The 27,226-nt window shown below is 47.6% G+C and overlaps 1 pseudogene; it reads right to left on the reverse strand.

Moving 5' to 3' along the window:
* Window positions 1-7,464: 7,464 nt before the first annotated feature.
* LOC149325660 (uncharacterized) lies at window positions 7,465-9,459 on the reverse strand (annotated as a pseudogene).
* Between the last annotated feature and the right edge of the window lie 17,767 nt (window positions 9,460-27,226).

Raw genomic sequence — 27,226 nt, forward strand, 5'->3', positions numbered from 1 at the left:
ATCGGCCGCACACAGTCTTCTTGGGTTCCGGTGCCGACATGCGGACAGTACGCTTACGTCTTGTGTTTCTACAGTTTTTCCAGGCTGTTGGAGCGGTGTCCGGCATCGGTTTCTTGCCATGCACGTGGGATGCAAGCGGCATAGCTAGCACAACAGGACAAGTGGCATATCTGGAGGAGCCTGTGCAGTTTCATCTTACCTCGCCTTCGTATCTGGATTTCCAATTCATCAGCGTCGACAAAGAGCAGTGCAAAACTACAGACATCACTACCAAGAGGCCATATCTGGATGCTACGTGGATGCCCTGGGCGCTAGGCGGAGCCACCGACAGTTATCACTGTACTTCGTCGAACAGCAGCCTTCTTAAGCATCGGCCGCACACAGCCTTCTTGGGTTCCGGTGCCGACATGCGGACAGTACGCTTACGTCTTCTGTTTCTACAGGTTGGTGTGTTTTACTCCTATAAGCCAACTCATGGCCTCACGAAGTCGGTACCGGAGCCCAGGGGACTATTTTTGAGGGCTGTGCTTGAGTGCATTGCGCTTGTTGTTGAAGCATGTCAATCACTTGATATTTTGCATTGTATGAGGGCGCGCCTACTGCTATCCGGTGATGTGGAAGAAAACCCAGGTCCTCGATCTGAAACGTTGGCTCAGGAGTTTGTTGAAGCATTGGGCTGCCTAACAAAAATACTTGAACAAAACGAAAGTATTCTTAAGGAACTTCAGTCCATGAAAACACAACAGGATGTGATGGAGGATAAAATCCAGCAACTCACCTCGAAAGTTGATGGTCTCAAAGAATCCTCGCCTCCGATATCAACAGTTGAGACGAAAGAATTAGAGTTGCAGAGAAATGAATTAGCCGTTGCAATGCGTAATGTTCTAGTAAACCAAGAAGAACTGGAGAACCGTTCGCGCAGGAACAATTTACTTTTTTACGGTATCCCTGACACTGCTAAAGAAACGTGGGATGAATCGGAGACGAAAGTTCTCGGTATCTGCGAAAAATACCTGGGCATAACCATTACCCCCGCTGCAATAGAAAGAGCCCATAGAATTGGTAAAGAATCCAGCGAAAAGAAAAGGCCGATCATAGTAAAATTTTGTCACTTCAAGGACAAGCAGCGCCTTTTGTCTGCCGCTTCGAAATTTAAGGACACTGGTTTTTCTGTAAGTGAAGATTATTCTAAAACTATCCGCCAAGCGAGGAGTAAGCTAATTGCCTATGCAAAGGAGCACGACTTCAAATACAGTCTTAAACTCGACAGATTAACAATGCAGGGAAAAACCTATGTGTATGATGACACTACTGGGTCAATTCGGGAACTTGCGCAATAGCAACCAAACTGTGTTGCTCCAAGGCATTGCTCTGTTTCTTATGATCAACTGTCCGTCATTATTGTTAACTGCAGAAGTATAAAGAATAAGACTGTGGAATTCTCTGGCCTAGTTCACATTTCGCAGCCTGATGTTGTCATTGGCACGGAGTCCTGGCTCGATTCAGATATTTCAAACGCTGTAGTTTTCCCGTCCGAGTACACAGCTTATCGCAAGGATCGTAATGCACATGGCGGGGGCGTCTTTGTTCTCGTGCATAACCGAATACAGAGTGTGCCTCTGGACTGTGGTGATGACCGTTCAGAATCTGTTTGGTGCAAATTAATCCTTTCAGCCGGAAACAGTCTTACCGTGCGCTCGTTTTACAGGCCGCCTACTTCCACTAGCAAAGACCCTTTACTTGGCCTCTCCCGTTCGCTGTCCATTCTAGCTTCTGAACCTATCCTGTTAGGGGGCGACTTTAACTTGCCAGACATCACATGGAACAACCGTTATCCTGAAGGGAATCGTTCTGCACATCATTGCGCACTGTATGAAATTGTAAATGTTTACGGGCTAAGTCAATTTGTGGACTTTCCTACGCGTGTTGGATCGAATGGTGGCAATACCTTAGATTTGCTGTTTTCTAATCGAAGTGATCTAGTACAAAACGTAGTCGCCACACCTGGAATTAGCGATCATGAAGTGGTAACGGCCACAGTCGTATGCAAACGAGTAGAAGTGCTGAAGCAATGTCGCAGAAAAGTTTATATGTATGAAAAAGGTAACTATGACGCCATAATTAGGGAACTTGATTCATTTTTTATGGTTTTCATAGATAGTTCCATTTCCTGTGATGTAGACGAACTGTGGACAACATTCAAGAATAAGCTGTTGTCTCTCGTTGATCAGTTTATTCCCGGAAGGCTGATGTCACCTGATAAACGAGCGGATAAACCATGGATCTATAAAAGAATGTGCGCATCAATTAGAAAGAAAGCTCAGGTTTATAAAAGGTATTGTAAAACAAAAAATCCATCTGTGTACGCGCGACTCAGAATCCTGACTGCAAACCTTAAGAGCGAATTAAAGGCAGCAAAGAGCTTGTACCTATCCTCATTGGCAGACAAACTAAAAACGAACCCAAAAGAAGTGTGGCGCTTTATCAAATGCAACAAAAAGGATGTTGTTGGTATTCCGGCCATTAGGGATGGCGACAATATGTTGAAAGACGACATAGCCCGAGCAGAGTGTTTCAATGCATATTTTCACTCAGTCTTCTCAGCTTGGTGCTCAGACGCAATTACGGAACAGCAGGAACAGCTTAATGCAATGCCAGATATGGTTGTAACCGATCAAGGTGTCAAATCATTGCTACAAAACCTAAATGCGCATTCCGCACCAGGTCCTGACGGCATTCCGAACTATATTCTAAAACACTGTGCAGAACATATCAGTCCCTTTTTGGTTACTTTATTCAACAAGTCACTACAGACCGCGAAACTACCTATAGACTGGAAAATAGCCAATGTTACACCAGTTCACAAAAAGGGTGATCGTAGCCAGGTTTCCAATTACCGCCCCATATCTTTAACATCTGTTTGTTGCAAAACCCTGGAGCACATAATCTATTCTGGACTTGTAAAACACCTTCAAGACAACAGTTTTTTCACATCAGCACAGCATGGCTTTCGATCAGGGCTGTCATGTGCAACGCAGCTAACTGAGTTCATTCATGACATTGCATCCGGAATGAACGACTGTTTTCAGATAGATGCTATTTTTCTAGATTTTAAGAAGGCTTTTGACGTTGTGCCGCACCACCTTCTTTTAAAAAAAATGTCATGCCTTGGTCTCCCTGACTATCTGTTCGGTTGGCTACAAGATTATTTAAGGGCACGCCAGCAGCAGGTGGTAATCAATGGTGCATCATCCTCGCCTGTCGATGTTTTATCTGGAGTGCCACAGGGTTCGGTTCTCGGACGATTACTGTTCCTCATATTCATCAATGACATACCTGCCGGCCTCAGATCCACTGTCAGACTGTATGCTGACGATTGCGTTTTGTATTCCCCTGTCACGTGCCTTGATGATCTTTGTGTATTACAAGCTGACCTTGACAGAGTTTGCGAGTGGTGCTTGAGTGGGGCATGGAATTGAATGTATCTAAGTGTTTCCATGTGCAATTTACAAACAAAAAAAAGAAAATTCTTGGATCGTACCTTTTAAACCATGACACTATCCAAACTACTGATAAGGTTAAATATCTCGGTGTTATACTCACAGCATCCCTCGACTGGACAGCTCATGTTGACTTGATAACTGCCAAAGCTTCTCGTCTTTTGTATTTTTTCCAACGAAATTACAAAAGCTCTCCCCAGGTACTAAAAGAAACATTATATTTGAGAAATGTCAGGCCAGTATTAGAATATGCATGTGTAGCATGGGACCCTTTCACGGGTACACTCATTGACAAGTTAGAAAGGGTACAGAAACGCGCTGCAAGGTTTGTGACTGGAAATTTTAATTTTCATATAAAGAGCTCCGAACTTCGCGACAGTATTGGTTGGACGACTTTAGCAGCCCGAAGAAAAATCTTCAGGCTGAAGTTCTTGCACAGTATCTACAATGATTGTACCGGTATTAATAAAAACACTTATCTAAAGCAGCCATATTACATTTCGGAGAGACTCGATAGCACGAAAAAGATTAATAGTTATCAATGCCGCATTAATGTATTTAAGTATTCGTTTTTCCCTAACACAATCCTGGGCTGGAATAAGCTTCCGAATGATGTGGTTTGTGCACCTGATTTCGTAAGTGCTGTTGAAGCGATAGTCTGATGTATTTTTTTTTATTAGTTTTTCCCAGGTATCGTGTGTTTACCAGCACTGTGCCATCACTCATACCAGTTGTAAACTCATTTAGTCTTCTTTTAATACGTTGTGTTATCCTTGCTGACATGTTTTCCAATATCTTCTTTGCATTTGTTATTGTATATAGTAATAACCCCCCTACAATAATGCCTCATGGGCGCTGTAGGTACTTTGAATAAATAAATAAATAAATAAACAAGAGCCGCACTTTTCCCTTTGTTTGTTTGTTTGTTTGTTTGTTTATTGATACTGTTAACCCTTTGAAGGGTCATTACAGGAGTGGTAGGGAAAAAAAAGACAGCAAAAATACCAACAAATCTGTCATCAAGCGCATTGTACACGTAAAAAGTCATTAAAGAGGACGAGAGAAGTATACACAGTGCCCTATTACATTGTAGAAGAGAGCAACAAAAAACATAATCACGCACACTCAAGAGCATCTACACAGTAAAACACTATATAAAGACACGAAACACAATACACGGACTTAACTCAGTCATGTTAGCACACCGCGCTCCCGGAATAAATAAAAGAGTCTAAATTAACCAAAAATGCACTGAGCGAAGAAGATTGAACTACGGAATCGGGAAGCATGTTCCATTCTTTTATTGCTCTGGGGAAGAAACTATATTTAAATGCATCGTTACGAGTTACTGGAGGCGGAATATACATGCTATGGCGATGTCTAGATGATTCATTAGAACGAATGTCGAAATAATCGGTCCTATTGATTTTAATTGCGTTACTGATAATAAGGAATAGAAACTTGAGACTGTCGAATTTGGTCCTTAATTCTAACTTGGGAAGGTCTGCAAGGTGACACAGCTCTGAGGGGGAGTGGACTCGGCGATATTTATTAAATATGAATCGAGAGGCTAACCTCTGAATCCTTTCTAGTTTGTTACAGTTTTTTTGCGTGTGAGGATCCCAGACAATTTTAGCGTATTCAATTATAGGTCTGAGAAGTGTTCTATAAGCCAAGTTTTTAATTTCAGGAGTTGTACTATGTAAGTTGCGCCTCAGACTCCACAGCACTTTATTAGCCTTATTGCATGTTTCCTCTACGTGCCTATTCCATCTAAAGTCGCTAGTAAATATTAGTCCCAAATACTTGTGTTCATCTACCCTTCCGAGCACATTATCACGAATATGGTAAGGAAATTCTAAGGTAGTTTTTTTCCTAGTGGTAGACATACAAACAGATTTCGAGGGATTAATGGTCATTTGCCAGTCATCGCACCATTTAGTAATATTGTCTAGGCTATGTTGTATGTTCATTTGATCACTGGGAGAATTTATTCTATTGTAAATGACACAGTCGTCGGCGAATAATCTTATAGGGACAGAAACAAGGCTTGGCAAGTCATTAATAAAAATAAGAAATAAAAGCGGTCCAAGGACACTGCCCTGTGGTACACCAGATAAGACCGGTAATAAGCTGGATGTATGTCCGTCTATTTCAACGTACTGGTGGCGGCACTCTAAATACGAAGTAAACCATGTCGTTAGCTTGGGATTTTTAAACATAATATTGATTTTAAGTAGAAGTTTAGGGTGGGAAACTTTATCAAAAGCTTTGGCGAAATCTAGGTAAATTAAGTCCATCTGTCCGCGGGAATTAATCGTTTGTGAAATATCATGAACTAGCTCAACTAACTGTGTAATCGTAGACAAACCTTTACGGAAACCATGTTGCAGTGGTGATAACAAGTTATACGTTTCTAGATAGTTCGATAAGTGTTTGGTCATGATATGTTCTAGTAGCTTAGAACATGTACTTGTGAGAGAAATTGGTCTGCAATTGCTAAAGTCTGAAGTGTTGCCGATTTTATGGATTGGAACTATTCTGGCTAGTTTCCATGCGGAAGGGAAGTAACCATTGCTAACAGAGGAAATAAATATTTTCGTAAGGAACTTAGACACCCACTCAGCATATCTGACTAAAAATTCATTAGGTATACCATCTGGTCCGGGGCTTTTTTTGTGTTAATATTGAGTAACAGGTTCAGAACACCTTCTTCGGTTATCACAATATCTGAAATGGGAGGACGGGTAGAGAAGTCATAATGGCCTGGCAACGTGCCATCATCCTTCGTAAAAACAGAGGAAAATTGAAGGTTGAATTGTTCAGTGCTTTCTTGAGTGTTAACCTCAGCATTTTCGCCGGTGCCTCGCAAAGAAACTTCCTCAGTGTAACATTAAAAAAAACGGTTTTTTGACTCTCTAATTTGGTGTTTCAAGTCATGTCTCATGCGGCGAATACAAGCTGTGTCACCCACATTGCAATTTAGGGAACATGCTTTTCGTTTCCGCTGAATTTTCCTTTTCGAATGGATAATTTCTCTGTTAATCCATGGATTCCTGCGCCTGCTCTTCTTTTTATTCTTTGGTATAAAGTGCTCGATACAATGGGTCACGGCATTGAAAAAGAAACTCCACAAAGCATCAGTGCTCACTTCTGAGTGGTAGAGGTACATGAATTCATCGAAAGAAGATTCAAGATAATCTAGCACACTGACATCATCCGCGATCTGAAAATTCAAAACCTCTCTTATTGGTTCAGATGATGAGACAAATGGTGACATATTGAATGAAGCTATTGCCATTTTATGATCTGATAATCCGTCCTCAACATGACAATCTCTCAAGTGCCTTATTAAGCCATGAGACACAAAAATTAAATCAAGAATAGATGATGTTGTATCAAACAGTCTTGTGAATTCGGTTACTATTTGTACTAAATCATAACAAAATACCAAGTCCAAAAGTTGTTCAGAGCTTGCCACATCCATCTCCCCGGGTGCGTAGGAGCTCCAATTAATTCCCGGTAAATTAAAATCGCCTAGGAGAATTACTCCTTCTCCTCCTCTAATATTTCTTTCGATAAATTCCCTTATATTGGTAATTACGTCAAGTGAGGAATTTGGTGGTCTATATACCGCTCCAATGTAAACGGTTCGATCGGTAAGCTTAGTTTTGATCCATACCGCTTCATTATCGCCCGATTGATGCAGGACAGTACACAAAACATTTTGCTTGACCAGTATGGCTACGCCACCACCTCTTCCTGCTCGGTCCTTTCTGAATGCTTTATATCCAGCTGGCACGAACTCGGCGTCCTTTATATTCTTATGTAACCGTGTCTCCGTTATAACAATAACGTCAGGTTCATGTTCCATAGCTATTACTTCCAGTGAGTCGGATTTGTTTAATATGCTCCGCGCATTTATATTCACTATCTTAAACTCATTCTACTTGCTTTGATCGTGTCACTTGTTGCCACTTCCGGTGGTGCTGGCAATTCTGTATCTCTCATTCTTAACTTCGTTCCAGCCATACAGCACGTTGTTCAGTTTTAGTTTATCAAAACAAGTTTGCCCTTACGGCCAACTTTTCTTTCTTCTGCACTTGAATCCCAAAGCTTTTTCCTAATTTCCACTACTCGTTTGGAGTAATCTTCACTAATGCTTATTCCTGAATCTTTAAGTTTAGTACAATTACTCAAAATTTTTACTTTGTCCCTATAGTCCCCAACTCAAGATAATCGGGCGATTTCCTTTGGGTGAATACCTGCCAAGCCTGTGGATTCTTTCAATGGAACATACACTCACCTTAAGGATATCGCTACAAATTTCTTCGGTCCCTTTCTTCATCAATGTCACTTCGTTTTCATTTTCGTCTTCAATTACACCTCTAATAATCAAATTATTTCTTCGAGAACGATTATCTAGTTCATCAACCTGTTTAGCAAGGCGTGACATATCATCATCCCACTTGTCAACAACCGTTTCAATGTTTGTGAGCCTGCTCTGAGTATCATCCAAGGTTTCTAGTTTCCTTTCAATTGCAAGAAGGCGACCTTGCATTTCAAGCATTCTTGTTTCAGAGGAAGCCTGATTAACCTGGACCTCAGTGAGTTTTGACAGAATCTCCTTTTGGTTCTGGATTAGTTCTGTGAACATTTCTTCTGTCACTGGACCGGGATTTTCCTCTACATCGCCGGATAAATTCAATAACAAACCCGCCAACGAGAAACACTCCAAAAAGCAGCGTAGCACAAGGTGTGGACACGGCAACACTATAAGACAGAGGTCGTCGCTATAGAAGCCATATTTCGAATGACTGACCTGCACATACAACGGTACGTTGGGTGACATAGTCACGACGGAGCCGCCGTGTCCACTGAAGCTGGTCGTCGTCGAGCTCTCATTTATAGGCAGCAGCCGAGCCTTGCTGTGGGCGGTTCCCGTTGTCATCGTGCTCGAGATGTGTGCGCAGTAGGCGGCATCCACGTGTGGCGGCGGCGGCGGCAGCGTGGTGCGGTTTTCCATGAACGGTCCGGTGTAATCGCTGTCCGTGGGGAAGCCCGGAGAAGCGTTGACGCTGCTGCGAAGCCGAGAGCGACCATCGTCCCAGATAGCTGTTGTTCCTCCAAAAACGACGTTGATGCTCGCGAAGAACACCTGCACATACAACGGTACGTTGGGTGACATAGTCACGACGGAGCCGCCGTGTCCGCTGAAGCTGGTCGTCGTCGAGCTCTCATTTATAGGCAGCAGCCGAGCCTTGCTGTGGGCGGTTCCCGTTGTCATCGTGCTCGAGATGTGTGCGCAGTAGGCGGCATCCACGTGTGGCGGCGGCGGCGGCAGCGTGGTGCGGTTTTCCATGAACGGTCCGGTGTAATCGCTGTCCGTGCGGAAGCCCGGAGAAGCGTTGACGCTGCTGCGAAGCCGAGAGCGACCATCGTCCCAGATAGCTGTTGTTCCTCCAAAAACGACGTTGATGCTCGCGAAGAACACCTGCACATACAACGGTACGTTGGGTGACATAGTCACGACGGAGCCGCCGTGTCCACTGAAGCTGGTCGTCGTCGAGCTCTCATTTATAGGCAGCAGCCGAGCCTTGCTGTGGGCGGTTCCCGTTGTCATCGTGCTCGAGATGTGTGCGCAGTAGGCGGCATCCACGTGTGGCGGCGGCGGCGGCAGCGTGGTGCGGTTTTCCATGAACGGTCCGGTGTAATCGCTGTCCGTGCGGAAGCCCGGAGAAGCGTTGACGCTGCTGCGAAGCCGAGAGCGACCATCGTCCCAGATAGCTGTTGTTCCTCCAAAAACGACGTTGATGCTCGCGAAGAACACCTGCACATACAACGGTGCGTTGGGTGACATAGTCACGACGGAGCCGCCGTGTCCACTGAAGCTGGTCGTTGTCGAGCTCTCATTTATAGGCAGCAGCCGAGCCTTGTTGTGGGCGGTTCCCGTTGTCATCGTGCTCGAGATGTGTGCGCAGTAGGCGGCATCCACGTGTGGCGGCGGCAGCGTGATGCGATTTTACATGAACGGTCCGGTGTAATCGCTGTCCGTGCGGAAGCCCGGAGAAGCGTTGACGCTGCTGCGAAGCCGAGAGCGACCATCGTCCCAGATAGCTGTTGTTCCTCCAAAAACGACGTTGATGCTCGCGAAGAACACCTGCACATACAACGGTACGTTGGGTGACATAGTCACGACGGAGCCGCCGTGTCCTTAATTAACTCTTCCCGTTTGGCCACCTCTATACGCAGCCGCTCCGTGGAAACCCTCGTGGTTGGTTTGCGGGGCGCGTCACTAGCCATCGCGGAACCGCCACAGGTTAAGTCGTCGGCGTTCGCCTCATTGTCAGTTTGTGATCCAACCTGCTCTGGCTCACTACCGTGAGAGTTTATAAGGGTTACAGGGCCACGTTTGCCCTCTTCACCCGCGTGCTCTGCTGGCGCTGCGAATTCTAGAGCCTTCAAACTAGTGAGGACCTGCGCAGTGTTATCTCCAAAACTAAGGCCCTTTTCTTTGGGCAGCATATCCAAGCGATTTGAGAAAATCGAGGGATACTGCATAGGCAGGTTATGGGAGACGGCTGCCTTGGTCAGACGCAGCTCGAGCGGGCTCTCGATCGCGACACGGGCAGTAAGTTGGTCGTGTTCGATACCTTTCCTATCCTTATACTGGCGGTACAGCAGGCCAGAACGGAGCTGGAAAGGTATGTTCTTCCGTGACACACCTATGTCACTTTGGGGACTCAAGTTGCGTAGAGATTGGTCTTTCTCTTGCTCAGCGGTGAACGTTTCTCTGTCCACACGAAGGAGTTCGAGAAAGCCATCTGAGTGGGGCAACACTAGATTCGTTTTCAGTTTCTCACCTAGCCCCAGCTCATCACTTGCGCCTGCTTCGAAAGACTCACTATAGCCTGCACTACTGTCGGTACTCTTTACCCCTGTGCTATAAGTGAGCAAGTCCTGCGCTGGCTCGTCATTAGGTAACGCGGAGCCGTCACGGGTTAAGTCGCCGGCGTTCGCCTCATCGACAGTTTGCAATAAAGCCTGCTTAAGATGACCTATCACCTATCAAGAGAGAGATGACCTATCAAGAGAGTTAAGGGGGGGGGGGGGGGGGGGTATAAACACAACAATGCTCAGCTGACATTATAGCGCTAACCGAAACCTGGCTCCCAACGCATGTATCGGATTCCGAAATCTTCCAAAACGCACATCGCTACCAGGTATATTGTTGCGATAGAATAGCCAAACGTGGCGGCGGTGCTTTGCTTGCTATTTCTAAAGACATTCCATCTTCATGTATCCAAGTCTTCAGCGAATTAGAACTAATATTTGCGTCAATAGTGATAGGTCATCTTAAACTGATTATTGGCGTCTGTTACCGTTCTCCTTCTTATTCGTCTACATTCACTAACGAACTTCACGATGCTATCAATCTTGTTCGCGCACGATTTCCTTCATCACCACTTTTTCTACTTGGAGACTTTAATTTTCCAACTATTTCATGGACTGCTCAGCCGCCTTCTTCATCTTCCCCTTCGTATCAAGCTAAAGAATTCTTAGAACTATGCATCATGTTTTCGCTAACTCAATTAGTAACAAAAGCCACAAGGACAGTAAATAACGCTTCGAACACTCTTGATCTAATTCTAGCAACTAATCCAGAGTTAGCTACTGATATAACATATCTTCCAGGCATCAGTGATCACGTTCTGCTCAATTTTTGCATTAATATACCACGTCCAAAACCCAGAAAAATAAAAAAAAATCATTCTAGATTACAAACGCGCCAACTTTGCCGCTATTAACAATGAACTGGGCGGATTTGTTGATTACTTTATTCCTAACTCTGACTACAACTCTGTCGAAGAAAACTGGATATCATTCAAAATTAAGGTTCACGAACTAACTGATAAGTATATCCCTAAGCGCATCGTCACCTCTAATCCACAAGCACCTTGGCACAACTCTCACATCAAACGATTATCTAACAAAAAGAAACGTTTATACTGCCACGCGAAGCTTTCACCACCTAACGCGCGATGGGCGAAGTACAAGTCTGCTTCCGACGCTTACGTCAACGCGATTAAACGAACAAAGAGTACCTTTTTGTCTGCCACATTAGCAACTATTTTGAAAACGAGTGTTAAGAAATTCTGGCGCATTATACACTCTGATAACGACCCTTTAATTAGACTACAAGATGCCTCCGGTAGCCTGATCCCCAGTGATCATTGTGCTTCCGTGCTGAATAAAACATTCGTTGAAAGCTTTTCCTCCATTTCAAGCGTTAATCTGCCTCACATACAGCACCACAGGTTCCCGACAATGTCACCTATAACTATCGATCCACCTGGCATAGCCAAATTAATTGAATATTCGAAAAATGATTCTTCACCTGGTTCTGATGCGATTAGCGCTAAATTTCTAAAAAAATACTTGTGCTTATAGTTCAGTTATACTAACCAAACTTTTTCAACAGTCACTCGACACAGCAAGCCTTCCTAACGACTGGAAAACAGGGAAGGTGGTTCCACTTCACAAGTCCGGTGGTAAGCACTCCCCTCAAAACTTTCGTCCCATTTCGCTCACTAGCACATGCTGCAAATTACTAGAACATATCATTTTCAAGCATGTCGTTAACTTTCTTGATGAGAATCCATTTTTCACACCTGCGCAACATGGTTTTCGTCAAACATACTCGTGTGAAACTCAATTACTTGCCTTTACTGATAAGCTATACCGCATACTTGACGACTCATCTTGTGCTGACTGCATGTTCTTGGATTTTTCCAAAGCCTTTGATAAAGTATGTCATAAATTGAGCCATCTTAATCTCAATCCTAACGTCTTCGACTGGATTAAATCTTTCCATCTTAACCGTTGGCAATTTGTGCATGCTAATAACACTAATTCACCGATTGCTAACGTGCTATCTGGTGTTCCACAGGGATCGGTCCTTGGACCACTCCTATTCTTAATCTATATTAATGACCTTCCTTCTAACATATCTTCCAACATTCACCTTTTTGCTGAAGATTGTGTAATATTTCGGGAAATAAATAACGTTAACGATACTGACACTCTCCAGTCAGACCTCAATTTGGTGTCAGACTGGTGCACTACATGGAATATGGAATTAAACATTATAAATGTAAAGCCTTGCGTGTTTCCCGTGCACCTAACGCTCTCCCTTCATATTATCTTAACGGCACTCCTCTTGATTGGGTAAAAACATACAAGTACCTAGGTATTCATATCACTCAAAATTTAACATGGTTTATTCATGTTGACTACGTTATTAATAACGCTAGCCGCATGTTAGGGTACTTGCGTCGCAATTTCTCAGCCGCTCCCTCATCTCTTAAGCTTATACTCTAAAAAACACTTATACGTCCTAAACTAGAATACGCAGCATCAATATGGGACCCTACACATGATAACCTTGTATATTCCTTGGAACTAGTCCAAAATAATTCCGTTCGCTTCATTCTTTCAAATTACAACCGCACGGCAAGCATCACAGCCATGAAATCTAACGTGTCACTCCCACCGTTACAATCTCGCCGTAAAATTGGTCGCCTAACACTATTTCACAAGCTATATCATCACGTTACGCTTCACGACTATATAATATTGCCACGTATCATTGTAGTGTTTGTTCGTTCACGCTCAAGGCTGCAGGAAAGGGTTGTTATCACTTTTGTTCGTGGCGCGAGAAGCGACCAGACTAATCTCGATTGATCGCAGCCATGAAGGGCTGCATCTAGGTTTTTCTAGATTACTGTAGATGATCTTGTCCTGTTATCTGGAAGTTTCCTTGCCGCCTTTAAATTGAGCGATGCCGTGAGCGGCGGACATTCGTAGTTCGACGACCGCCGAGCACGCCTGTTGCTTACGCCGCCGCCGAGTGATTCAGTTCTTTTGAGGGCGCAAGTCAGCCCAAATAAAGAGCTTCGTTTGCAAGTATTTCTGGTGTCTTCCTGACCGCTGGACTGCCGTCACTACAACGTGACATCTGGTGGAGGTGCTGGGTAGCCTCCCATGTTCCGGACACCCCCTACAAGTCGAGACGCCAGCCCTTTGAGTCATCTACCGCAGGACCTGAGTCCAGTCCACCGCGCAAGCCGACGCCTGCAAGGGGACGCACCTGAGTTCGGGACCCTGCCGGACCCTACCCGGAAGCGAAAGCAAGTACCAACGTCCATCATGACCTTGCCCCAGACGACCACTCCAATCATTCTGCAGCAGCCCCGGGTGCCACCAACCTTCGACGCTTCGCCTGGCGCCGACCCCGAGGAATGGCTGGAGCAGTTCGACCGTGTGGCTGTCTTCAACAACTGGGACGACGCCATGAAATTTAGGTACGTCTTCTTCGCCCTGGAGGGACCAGCAAGAGTCTGGTTCGAGAATGAGGAAGCCAGCCTTGCCAACTGGGAAACCTTCAAGGAACAGCTTCTGAAGACCTTCACAAACGTCGTGCGAAAGGAGAGAGCCCAGCAGCTGCTACAGTCTCGCATGCAACACCCAAACGAGACCGTTGCAGTGTATACTGAGGAGATGAAGCGTCTCTTCCGGCGTGCCGACATGAACATGAAGGAAGAAGAGAAGGTGAAGTTGCTTATGCGAGGAGTTAAAGAGCAACTATTTGCCGGCCTCGTTCGCAACCCACCGAAAACCGTCGCTGAATTCGTAGAAGAGGCATCCACAATGGAGAAAACTCTCGACGCCCGAGCCCGCCAGTATGACCGCCAGCAGCGCTTTTTGTCAGCAAGCTGCATGGACACCGCTAACAATGATAACCTGCGGGAGGTTATACGTGAAGTTGTGCGGGAGGAGCTCCGACGGTTGCTGCCAACGGGAACGCAGCCGCAACTTTCATCGCTCACTGACGTCATCCGGGACGAGGTTCAACAGGCCTTGGGTGTGACGCCGACACCCACGCAGCCTCTGCAGCCCCCAGCCATGACTTACGCCGCAGCTGTGCGCCGTCCTGCACCTCGACGACGGGACCCAAGCCCCTACCGCCCTCAGCCAGCTGCGTTGGACCGCCGCCCACTCGCCCCAACCCGCCCGTCCTACGAGCGACGCGCGCAGCCGAGGAAATGCGACGAGTGGAGAACTCCCGACCACCGCCGCCCACTATGCTTCCACTGTGGCGAAGCCGGTCACGTCCTCCGGCACTGCCCATACAGAAGACTGGGCATCCGAGGGTTCTCTTACGACGCTCCACGACCCCGACCCGGCCAGCGACCAGCCGAAATCGAGGAGTTTTTACGTCGGGAAGAATACTCATCGCCGAGCCGCCTATCACGTTCCCCGTCGCCATCGTCCCCGCGCTTTGTTTCTCCTAGCCGAGGTTACGCCGTGCGTGGACGCTCCCCCAGCCCACGAAGGTTAAACTAAATAAAGCAGCCTCTGGAGGTGAGGTTGCTTCTAAGCGCAATGACAAAGATCCTCCATCGACGAGTACTCAAGACCATGCCTCAACTACGACGACAACACCGACGACGACAACACCGACGACGACAACACCGACGACGACAACACCGACGACGACAACACCGACGACGACAACACCGACGACGACAACGCCGACGACGACGACACCGACGACGACACGGCCAGACTTGAAGCTTTTACCGCTGCCCAGTGAAGTAACGTCGCAGTACGCCCACCGCAGCCTCACTACTCGACGAAGCCGAGATCGGACACCGAAGACAACGTACAATACCAGAACGCGAACAAGTGACCTTGAAGTTACGGTCGACGGTCGCGCGGTTACTGCCTTGGTGGACACGGGAGCTGACTACTCTGTCATGAGTGGCCCACTCGCTGTCCGACTCAGGAAGGTGACAACAACCTCGGATGGCCCGCTGATCCGCACCGCAGGTGGCAACCTGATTACGCCGTCAGGACGCTGCACCGCGAGAGTTACTGTAAATGGGAGAACCTATGCGACAACCTTCCTGATCCTACAGCAATGCTCGAGAGACGTGATTTTGGGAATGGACTTCCTGAACGAACATCGGGCGATCATCGACCTTCGATCTAAGTCGATCAAGCTTTCCACGGAAAAAGCCATACCTGTTGCGACGAGCGCGACTCATCACGTTGCCTTAAACGTCCTCGATGAAGCATTGAGCGTGCCGCCCCGATCAAGTGTTCTCGTCGGCATAGGTACTGGAGACATCGAAAATGCCGAAGGTGTTAACGAGGGGAACACCCAGTTACTCCTGGATCGAGGATTGGGCGTCGCGAGGGGAGTCGCCGAAATCCGAAATGGCCGAGCCCAGGTGTTGCTAACCAACTTCACCGAAGAATACCGGCATCTAAACAAAGGTACGACGATCGCTTTCCTCGACGAGCTGGCAGACATCAGAGACGTATTTGCCCTACCCGACCAACCTGCAGAACTATCTGAACAAGGCCATCAACCCACGTTCGACATCAACCCAGCATTACCCCGGAGCAGACAAGACCAAATACGCAGTCTTCTTCAAAGGTACACCGATTGCTTCTCATCAGCATCGAATGTGCGACGAACCCGGCTTGCCAAGCACCGCATTGTCACAGACGAACACGCACGACCACTGCGACAGAGCCCCTACCGCGTATCGCCGTTAGAACGCCAAGCTATCCGCAAGCAAGTTGAGGAAATGCTTCGTGACGACGTCATCCAGCCATCGAGGAGCCCCTGGGCAGCACCGGTCGTCCTAGTGAAAAAGAAAGACGGCACCCTTCGCTTTTGCGTCGATTACCGCCGCCTGAACAACATTACGAAGAAGGATGTCTACCCCCTCCCCCGCATCGACGATACACTGGACCGGCTGTGCAACGCTAAGTACTTCTCATCGATGGACCTGAAGAGCGGCTACTGGCAAATTGAAGTCGACGAAAGAGATCGCGAGAAGACTGCGTTCATCACGCCAGACGGACTCTTCGAGTTCAAGGTGATGCCATTCGGCCTCTGCTCTGCCCCAGCGACGTTCCAGCGAGTAATGGATACGGTGCTCGCAGGCTTGAAATGGCAGATTTGCCTAGTCTACTTAGATGACGTTGTTGTCTTCTCCTCAAGGTTTGAAGACCACCTCAGAAGGCTTCGGATAGTGCTGGAAACGATCAAGTCTTCAGGCCTGACACTGAAACGAGAGAAGTGCCACTTCGCTTACGAGGAGCTGCTGTTCCTTGGTCACGTCGTAAGCAAGGATGGAGTTCGCCCAGACCCCAAGAAGACGGCTGCGATCGCAGAGTTTCCACAGCCTAATGACAAGAAGGCTATACGCAGATTCCTTGGATTATGCGCTTATTACCGGCGATTCGTCAAGAACTTTTCGCGCATCGCTGAACCTTTGACCCAACTTACCAAGGCTGACGTGCCTTTTAAATGGGAAAGGCCGCAAGAGGAAGCTTTCAACGAACTGAAGCGCCGCTTACAGTCCCCTCCTGTGCTCGGGCACTTTGATGAAAACGCCGAAACCGAAGTTCATACCGATGCAAGCAGTGTGGGCTTAGGAGCGGTCCTCGTTCAGAAAAATGGCAGACAGGAGAAGGTTATCGCGTACGCTAGCCGTTCACTGTCGAAAGCCGAGGCCAACTACTCGACCACCGAGAAAGAATGTCTCGCCATTATTTGGGCCACGTCGAAATTTCGCCCCTACCTGTACGGACGACCATTCAAGGTTGTGAGCGATCACCATGCTCTGTGCTGGCTAGCCAATTTGAAAGATCCCTCCGGCCGCCTTGCTCGTTGGAGCCTGCGCCTTCAAGAATTCGACATAACTGTAGTCTACAAATCTGGCCGCAAGCATTCCGACGCAGACTGCTTGTCGCGAGCCCCCGTCGACGCAGCACCGGAAGAGGAAGACGACGACGCTTTCTTAGGACCAGTAAGCGCGAGCAGTTTTGCGCAGCAGCAGCGCTCGGATCCTGAGTTGCAAAGCCTGGTTGATTATCTGCAAGGCAAGACCGCATCGCCTCCCCGAGGGTTCAAGCGCCAACTGTCGTCTTTCGTCCTTCACAATAATGTCCTTCTGAAGAAGAACTTCGCGCCCAACAGGACAGTGCATCTTCTTGTCGTGCCCAAAAATCTCAGGCAAGAAATTATGCAGGCATGTCATGATGAGCCGACTGCAGGGCATCTCGGGATTGCTCGCACGTTGCACCGCATCCAGGAGAAGTACTATTGGCCGCGGCTAGCTACCGACGTTTCGCATTACGTGAAAACGTGCCGTGAGTGTCAACGACGCAAAACGCCTCCGACTAGACCAGCCGGACTCCTGAACCCCATACCACCGCCAACTAAGCCCTTTCAGCAAATCGGGATGGACCTACTCGTCCCCTTTCCTACTTCATTATCAGGTAACAAGTGGATCATCGTGGCCACCGACTACATGACCCGCTACGCCGAAGCAAAAGCGTTGCCTTGTGGTACCGCAACAGAAGTTGCAAAATTTTTTGTCGAACAAATTCTCCTCCGACACGGCGCACCCGAAGTACTCATCACAGACAGAGGAACAGCATTTACAGCGGAACTGACGCAAGCCATTTTAAAGTACAGCCAGACAAGTCATCGGAGGACAACTGCCTATCATCCGCAAACCAACGGACTCACAGAGCGTCTGAACAAGACCATCGCAGACATGCTCTCCATGTTCATCGACGCCGAACATAAGACGTGGGACTCTATTCTGCCCTACGTGATCTTCGCCTATAATACTGCCACCCAGGAGACAACCAGGTTTACTCCATTCCAGCTGGTATACGGCAGGAAGCTCACAACAACACTCGACGCAATGCTCCCGCACGTTTCCGACGTAGACAACCTCGACGTCGCCGCTTACCTTCATCGCGCCGAGGAAGCCCGAAGACTTGCACGGCTTCGAATTCAAGACCAGCAGCACACCGACGCCCGACGCTATAATCTGCGCCGACGAGACACGCATTACAAGCCAGGTGATCGGGTTTGGATATGGACGCCAGTTCGCCGCCGCGGATTGAGCGAAAAGTTGCTGCGACGCTACTTTGGCCCGTACAGGGTTCTCCGTCGCATCGGTGACCTCGACTATGAAGTCATCCCCGACGGCACGACAGCATCTCAGCGACGCCGCCCACGCCCGGAAGTCGTACATGTCGTACGCCTGAAGCCATATTATGAACGCTGAAGGACTCGAAGTTTCATTCTCCGTGTTTATTTTCATTTTAAAGCATCGAGACGATGCTTCTTTGGAAGGGGGGTAATGCCACGTATCATTGTAATGTTTGTTCGTTCACGCTCAAGGCTGCAGGAAAGGGTTGTTATCACTTTTGTTCGTGGCGCGAGAAGCGACCAGACTAATCTCGATTGATCGCAGCCATGAAGGGCTGCATCTAGGTTTTTCTAGATTACTGTAGATGATCTTGTCCTGTTATCTGGAAGTTTCCTTGCCGCCTTTAAATTGAGCGATGCCGTGAGCGGCGGACATTCGTAGTTCGACGACCGCCGAGCACGCCTGTTGCTTACGCCGCCGCCGAGTGATTCAGTTCTTTTGAGGGCGCAAGTCAGCCCAAATAAAGAGCTTCGTTTGCAAGTATTTCTGGTGTCTTCCTGACCGCTGGACTGCCGTCACTACAACGTGACAATATCACCCCCAGAATACATTTCACGTCGCATCGATCACCGCCACAAGGTTGGCATCCCAACATGCCACACCAAATCTTCTTTTCAGTCATATCTTCCTCGCACACCTGTGGAATGGAACCGCCTTCCCCCCGATATTGCAGCCATTACAGATAACAAAACCTTTCACGACGCGATAGCTAACATTGTTTATTCTGAAAGAAGTTGATCATGTGTTATATCTGTTTCCACTGTGTTATGTACATTGATTTTATGTTTTTTACGCTTTGTGAATGTTGTTTGTTTTAATCTGGAGAAACTTTATTTTGTACTACCTGTTTTCACTGTATTATATTCATTGTTATTTATCCTAATTAACCCACTCCCCTCTGTAATGCCTTTGGCCCTGAGGGTGCAATAAATAAATAAATAAATAAACCTGTCTTCAAACTTATGCAAAAATTTCTACACAGAATCGTCCACCATATCTTTCGTCATATCAAAGCTCTCCTATATCAACTGTGGCAGTCCCGTGTGCACCCAACCACCGGTGTCTCCCTACAAAAGCTGCAACGAGCGGCCCCCTTCGTCATACAGTGGAGCAGGGGCAGTGGCGATTGCGGAGGCCAATGTACTCCGCCTAAACCTGTCTTCAAGCTTATGCAAAATTTTCTACACAGATGCGTCCGCCATCTAGTTCGTGGTATCAAAGCTTTCCTATATCAACTGTGGCAGTCCCGTGTGCACCCAACCACCGGTGGCTTCCTACAAAAGCTGCAACGAGCGGCCCCCTTCATCATTCAGTAGAGCAGGAGCGGTGTCGTTAGCGGAGTCCCATGTACTCCGCCCAAACCTGTCTTTGGTTTGGTTTGGTTTATGGGGTTTAACGTCTCAAAGCGACTAAGGCTACGAGAGACGCCGTAGTGGAGGGCTCCGGAAATTTTGACCACCTGGGGTTCTTTAACGTGCACTGACATCGCACAGTACACGGGCCTCTAGAATTTCTCCTCCAAAGAAATTCTAGCCGCCGCGGCCGGGATCGAACCCGCGTCTTTTGGGTCAGCAGCCGAGCACCATAACCGCTGAGCCACCGCGGCGGCAAACCTGTCTTTAAATTCATGCCAAAAATTCTACACGGAATAGTCCACCATCTAGTTCGTCGTATCAAAGCTTTCCTATATCAACTGTGGCAGTCCCGTGTGCATCCAACCACCGGTGTCTTCCTACAAAAGCTGCAACGAGCGGCCCCCTTCATCATTCAGTGGATCAAGAGCAGTGGCGATGGCGGAGACTCATGTACTCCGCATAAACCTGTCTTCAAATTTCTGCAAGCATTTCTACACGGAATCGTCCACCATCTATTTCGTCATATCAAAGCTCTCCTATATCAACTGTGGCAGCCCCGTGTGCACCCAACCATCGGGATATTCCTACGAAAGCTGCAACAAGCGGCCCCCGTCTTCATTCAGCGGAGCAGGAGCAGTGGCGATAGCGGAGTTCCATGTACTCCGCCTAAACCTGTCTTGAAATTCATGCAAGAATTTCTACACAGAATGGTCCACCATCTAATTCGTCATATCCAAGCTCTCCTATATCGACTGCTACCGTCTCGTGTGCGCTCAACGGCCGGGATCTTCCTACAAAAGCTACAACAAGCGGCCCCTGTTTTTATTCAGCGAGCGGCAGCATTGGCGGAGTCCCATGTAGTGCGCCTAAACTGTCTTCAAATTGTTGCAAAAAGGTCTGCACGGAGCCGTCCACCACCTAGTTCATCATATTGTCAGTGGAAAACGAAGAAGACAGTTGTGGGCTCGTACACGGAGTGCGAAGAGGACGAAGTGTGGACTGTGCGCCGTTGGCCGGCAGTGGTTCGACTGAGCTGCTGTCAGCATCCCTCAGTGACTACTCCTTGTGTGCGCACATGTACGTAACATCTGTTGGTGGAGGTTGCGGGTTCGACCCGCGATGCCACCGACCGGACGAGCCGATGAGCCGACGAGCCGAACAGTCGAGGTAGCTACCGACGCGCCTGCCACGCCAACTGTCGTCCTAGCCCACCCTCGCGACACGGGCACATTTTGCGGTACCCGATGCCGTGGACATCGAGGACTGGCTCACGCTGTACGAGCGTGGGAGCACACACAACAGGTGGGACCCGACGATGAAGTGGGCCAACGTCACTTTGTATTTGACGGGCACCGCAAGGGTCTGGTTCGAGACCCACGAGGAAGAACAGACCAGTTGGGACCTGTGCAAGCAGAAGCTTACCGAATTGTTCGGTAAGCCATTCGGACGTCAGCTGGCCGCGAAGAAGGAGCTTGCATGCCGCGCACAATCATCCACAGAGTCCTACGTGTTTTATATTCAGGACATTTTAGCCCTCTGCATGAAAGCTGATTCCGCCATGTCAGAAAGTGACCAAGTCGGTCACGTTCTCAACGGAATTGCAGACGACGCCTTCACCTTGCTTGTGTACAAGGACTGTGGAACGGTTGACGCAATCCCAAAAGAATGTCGCCGGTTTGAACAAGCGAAGAGCTGCCGTATTTCTCCCCAGTTAGCGCGGTTGACGAACACGGCGGCAACGTCGTCCTGCGTAGACTCACCTCAACCGTGCTCCCTGCAAACATCCGACTGCCTGACAAGACTTGTACGCCGAGAACTCGAGGCAGTGTCTCCCACAGTTTCCCAATTATTGGTACCGGACAGTGCCCCTGCAGTATCCCTTGTACAGGCTGTTGTCCGCCAAGAATTCGCCAATCTCGGGATCCGACCTGTATGCTCCATTAATTGCCCAGATGCTCGTCGTGCCCGACATCCGTACCACAATCGCCGGAGCCGCAACACGGATGAGTGGAGAACGCCTGACGACAGGTCGATCTGTTTTAACTGCTTCCGAGTTGGTCACATCTCCCGACACTGCCGAAGCCATCCGTCATCGACATACCGCCGCTATCCTGATTCTTTCTATCCCCGCCGCTCGTCATCGCCCCCATAACCACAGTTCGCAAGCTCCGACGCTCAGGCCCCTCCCGGCAACAGCTCGTCGTCGCCTTACCGTCGTCGATCTCCGTCGCCCCATTCTCACCGCCCGTCATCTCCTGGCCCGTATGCTCGACTCCATTCGGAAAACTGATGGCTGCAGCCTCTGGAGGTGATGCTGCTCCGATGACCGAACTTGAAAACCCTGCTTTGTCTGCCCATGCTCAGATTTATTTTATACGCACTGAAAGACGACACAACAAGACAAGGTAGACAGGACGGAGCGCTCCTTCCTGTCTACCTTGTCTTATTGTGTCGTCTTTCTGGGCGCATAAAAGAAATCTGAGTATGAACCAACTAGCCCCACAACGTATATTACTCTCCATGCCCGACAGTACTTACTTAGCGCCGACGTGGATGGGATCCCTGTTACCGCTCTCATCGACACGGGAGCGCACATCTGCGTTATGAATGCCCGTCTACGCCGTCGCCTAAGGAAAGTGCTCACTCCTGCCCACTCCGCTGTTGTTCGTGTCGTCGATGGCGGTACTTCTGCTGTCGTTGGAATCTGCACAGCCCGTGTGCCAGTCGCTGGCCGCCATACTTCGGTTCTCTTCGCTGTCCTCGAACACTGCCCTCATGACCTCATCCTTGGATTTGACTTTTCCGAACATTCTGCCCTCATTGATTTCGCCACAAGTGTCGTTCAGCTCGCCCTACCTTTTACCGAGGAGCCACCGGCTACAGTTGTCCACTGCCTATGTATCATGGAGACCCTTCCCATGGCGCGACGCACACTGTGATTGTGGAAGAATTTTTATCGATTTTCAGACGACATGGGAAGGGTCTAACCTTTACTCACGAGTTACCGGAACATGACAAGCTACAGTTTTTAGATATTAACCTGACTTTAACACCATATCACGTTTTGTGGATGTACTTACCACGTGCACGGAAAGACCTGTTACCGTTCAGGTCAGCACATTCCAAGAATGTTAAACGGGTTATCGGAACCTATTGCCTGCAGGGCGCCTTGTCTAAGTCTTGCGCTCACCTGGTGCACGAGAGCCTCAATAATCCGGTAATTAGGATGACGAAGGCTGGTTTTCCTGCTTCAATCATTGTTGCAGTGGCAGAGAAGCTTCTGCGCAAACTGAAAAATAGCACGTGCCGAGGTAGACCCCTGCATTGGAGAACGGCCACTAGGCCGTTCTAAGGAAATGAGGCCAGCGGTTCTACCGTATATTCACAGAATTTCCCACAACTTGAAGAACGTGGCGAAACGGTACGGCGTGCCGGTAGTTTTTACCGCCCCATGCAAGTTGGCCTCATTGTGCCCTCAGGTCATGTCCGGAGGGAAGAGGAAAGCGGACTGCGAGAAGCGTCATGCCACTCGTTTTGTCGGGTGCCAGACGGGTGTCGTTTATCAGATTCCCCTCACCTGTGGCAGGGTATACATCGGTCAGACAGGCCGATGTCTGAATGAGCGCTTAAGGGAACACCAGCTTTCCATGAAGTCGGGGAAAGGGTCTAATTTACCCCTGCATTGTGGCGCATGTCCGGATGCTACGCGCAATAATCCTCGCCTGCCTTTGCTGACAGATACAAAAGTTTCGAGGAGGAGCCGTGACCAGGTGGCGCGTGAGTTGGCGGAGGCGTTTTGCATCAAACAGAAGGATAAAGATTGCGTAAGTGACTCTTCTATCAAACTGTATCACAATGAAGACAGGTTTTTGGTTTCATCATGTGCGTGATGTGACAGTTTTGAAACTATAAAAGGAGTGTCGTGGTTTCAAATAAAGTTAGTCGCGAGTCTGCGCTTGTTGTGTTATCTTCTTGTCCTTGTCTTTTTGTGCGCAGTACCCCCCTTGCATTCACCATAAAATTATTAACTGAGGTGAACTGAGTTCTAGATGATAGAAAGTCCTTAATCCAAGCGAGCACGTTAGGGTGAATATTAAGCTCTGCTAGTTTCAGTAGAAGTCTGATGAGGAACCCGATCGAAAGCTCTTGAGTAATCCAGGAACACTGCGTCGACCTGGGAGCCCGCGTCAAGTGATAATTATAAGTCATTAACAAAGCCAGCTAATTGGCTATCAGAAGAAAATTCCTTGCGGAATTCGTGCTGATAATTGAAAATAATGTTATGATCTTCAAGATAGCTGATGACTTGGCTGTGAATGATATGTTCAAGGAGTTTGCAAACAGTGCTGGTTAACGAGATGGGTCGATAGTTTAATGGAGAGGAACGCTCACCTGATTTAAATATAGTTATTACTTTGGCTATCGGGCAGTCATTAGGAATTAATGCGTGTGATAATGATTGCGAATATAAACGGGACAACACAGCGCTAATTCTACCATTCTTTTGATTCTTTTGCTTACTTATGTCATCCAAAGTGTCTTATTTATGTTTTTGTTGTTTGTTTTATATTTGTGGTTTTGTTTTATTCTGTTCAATTGCATGTGCCCCCCCCCCCTATGTAATACCCTCTCGAGGGCCTTTAGGGGTATTCTGTATAAATAAATAAATAAATAAATAAATAAATAAATAAATAAATAAATAAATAAATAATGTCGGAACAAATATGGGGACTATTTGTTTATATTACGTCTATAATGTTGGCAGTACTCGATGTGCGACGCGTGGGATTGGTAATGAGTTGCGATAGTGAAAAATCAAGACATGATTGAAGAAACATGTTAGCTGCAGTTTCATTCGCTGTGACAGATTGTGTGAACCAGTTTATACTACGGAAGTTAAAGTCTCCGAATATGAGTAAAGTACATTTATGGAAACAAGTACATATTTCACACAGAATTCGATGAAATTCAAAAGAAAAAAGAAACCCATGTACACTTAAGAAATGAACTAATCATGAGAGGCACAGTTGCCAAATCATCCCTTATCGCCGATTACACTACCTCCTGTCCGGTGCGGTCTGTCGCAACGAAAGATGTTAAAATGTGTCTGGCTGACAAAAATTGAATCATCAGGAATAACATCACTGAGCCATGTTTCGGTTAGCGCTACTAATGATGCGGAGCACGAGTCGATTAGCGAAGATATTGCGACATCTTTCGATAAAACTCTTCTGATGTTAGTGTAAAGGGAAGAAATGGCTTTGGGAGTATTAGACGACGAACTTTGAGAAGAAAGGAAAGCAGGGATCTGATTTGAGTAAGTAACAGAGGAACGCCATTCTTCTTGCGTGGGGTGCAGAGAAACACATACTACGCGATCAGCCTCAGTGTCCCATACATAGGCATCTTTATTAATGTGAAGCTTGTTAAATGCGGGACGAATGCGGTCACCTTCCTTTTTCACGGTCTTGGTGTACTGCCAGAGATGACGGCGCTTTTGTCGGACGGCCTCAGAATAATCGCGAGAGATACTGAACCTTGAGCTTTGAGCCGTTACTTAGTAAGGATTCAACATCTTTTTCATTGTAGAATTTAGCAATGGTTGGTCTCTTCTTACTTGGCGAAAAGCGGCCCAGACGTTGCGCTCTCACAATCGAGATTGACAAGACATTAAGTTTGCTGGAGCAATGTTCATTCACGAGCTGCTCCGAAGTATCCCAGGTTTCATCGTCTGTATCTTCGACGCCATAAAAAAGAACATTCGACCGTCTAGACCGGTTTTCTAAACCGTCAATTTTGTCTTGCATTTTAGACAATTCTAAATTCGGGCATAACGGAGACTGAGCAGCTGGCGCCAATTCTATTTTAGATTCCAGTTCAACGACACGCTTTGTTAGTGCATCCAAGCCATTCTTTAGGCTGATATGAATGTTAAGGATCTTATTCAATGATTCCAGAACTGTGGTATGGCTAGTTTTCAGCCGCTGGAGCGCAAGAGCCACATTGTCTAGCTTGTCCTCTTGCGCCTTAGTCATGGGCCAAGGGTTAGACTCAACATCACCACCGAGCAGTAGGACGCGCCAAAGCAGCACGAACACTTTTGAAAGAATTGGGTGGCCACGACACCGCGAAAAGGCGAACATCATCATTTCGGCAACAGGAAGTTTCGTACTGACAAACCTGGAAGAACATCAGCGGTGAGCGTGACATCGTAACTGCGGTGCCGTGGCCCGGTGCGTCGGTGAAAGGTGGGCGCTTTTGAGCGGCTGGGTCAGCTGACGCTGTTCCATGTCGCCGGACTGCGTACACCGCAGCGTCCAGAACTGGCAGTGGTGGATGCGGTGGTGCGGTGTACTCGGCTGAGGATCCGGTAGCACAATTCTTTGCGGCATCCGGACACCAAGGGAATTGTGGCATACCCAGCCATAGCGGTGCCGGCGTGACAGGAGACAGCTGGCCCAAGAATGATAGCAGCAGCACCTAGAAGAACATGAGCGGTGAGCGTGACATCGTAACTGCGGTGCCGTTGATTGTGCAAATCGGCTTCTTCTTATTAACCATCATCGGACAAATCTTTGATAGCTTGCTTGGGGCAGAGAAGAGCACGTGTACATCGTATCTGCTTGCAACTTTCTTAAGATTATGAGAAACGCTGTGAAGGTACGCAATTACTCGAGCTGCCATCCTCTCATCTTGATGATCTGTCTCTTTGATACGCTTTTTCTTTTGTGGCTGCCTCTCTGCACCAGCTGACTGTGAATCTGGAAGGAAGCCGGACATGCACAATCGGTCAGCTTGCAATTGAACACTTTCATACATTTTAAGTGGAAATGGCTTGTCCAAAGTGGAATTGAGGCCGTTCATGGCTGTTGCTATTTTGATTATCTTCGAATGAGCACTACTGTAAGGGAGGAGTGCCGTTTGTGACGCAGGATTTTACATCCAGCATATATGCCCATCCAAAAAATGAAATCTTAGGTTAACACACTGTATACAATTCCATCTAGAGAGTTCAAAGGTAATCTTTGGTAAGGTTCAATGGTAACCTTTGAAAGATTAAGAGGTAAGGTAGCCCTATGCTACCGTTTTGAACGATGCGAGAACATCAGGAACAGCTTCGTCAATAAATAAAACATGCGGCTTGTCCACTATCACGAAATAATCACCAACATATCAACAAATGCGGGCAGCGCTATACTTAAGCTTTGTTCTTCTCAATAAAAATCACTTGGAAGTGCAGCATACGTCCTGTCGTACTTTTGTCTATTTCGTCGCCGTTTTT

This window comes from Amblyomma mixtum, chromosome 10, assembly GCF_055824585.1.
Source record: "Amblyomma mixtum isolate Tamu chromosome 10, ASM5582458v1, whole genome shotgun sequence".
NCBI classification, from domain to species: Eukaryota; Metazoa; Arthropoda; class Arachnida; order Ixodida; family Ixodidae; genus Amblyomma; species Amblyomma mixtum.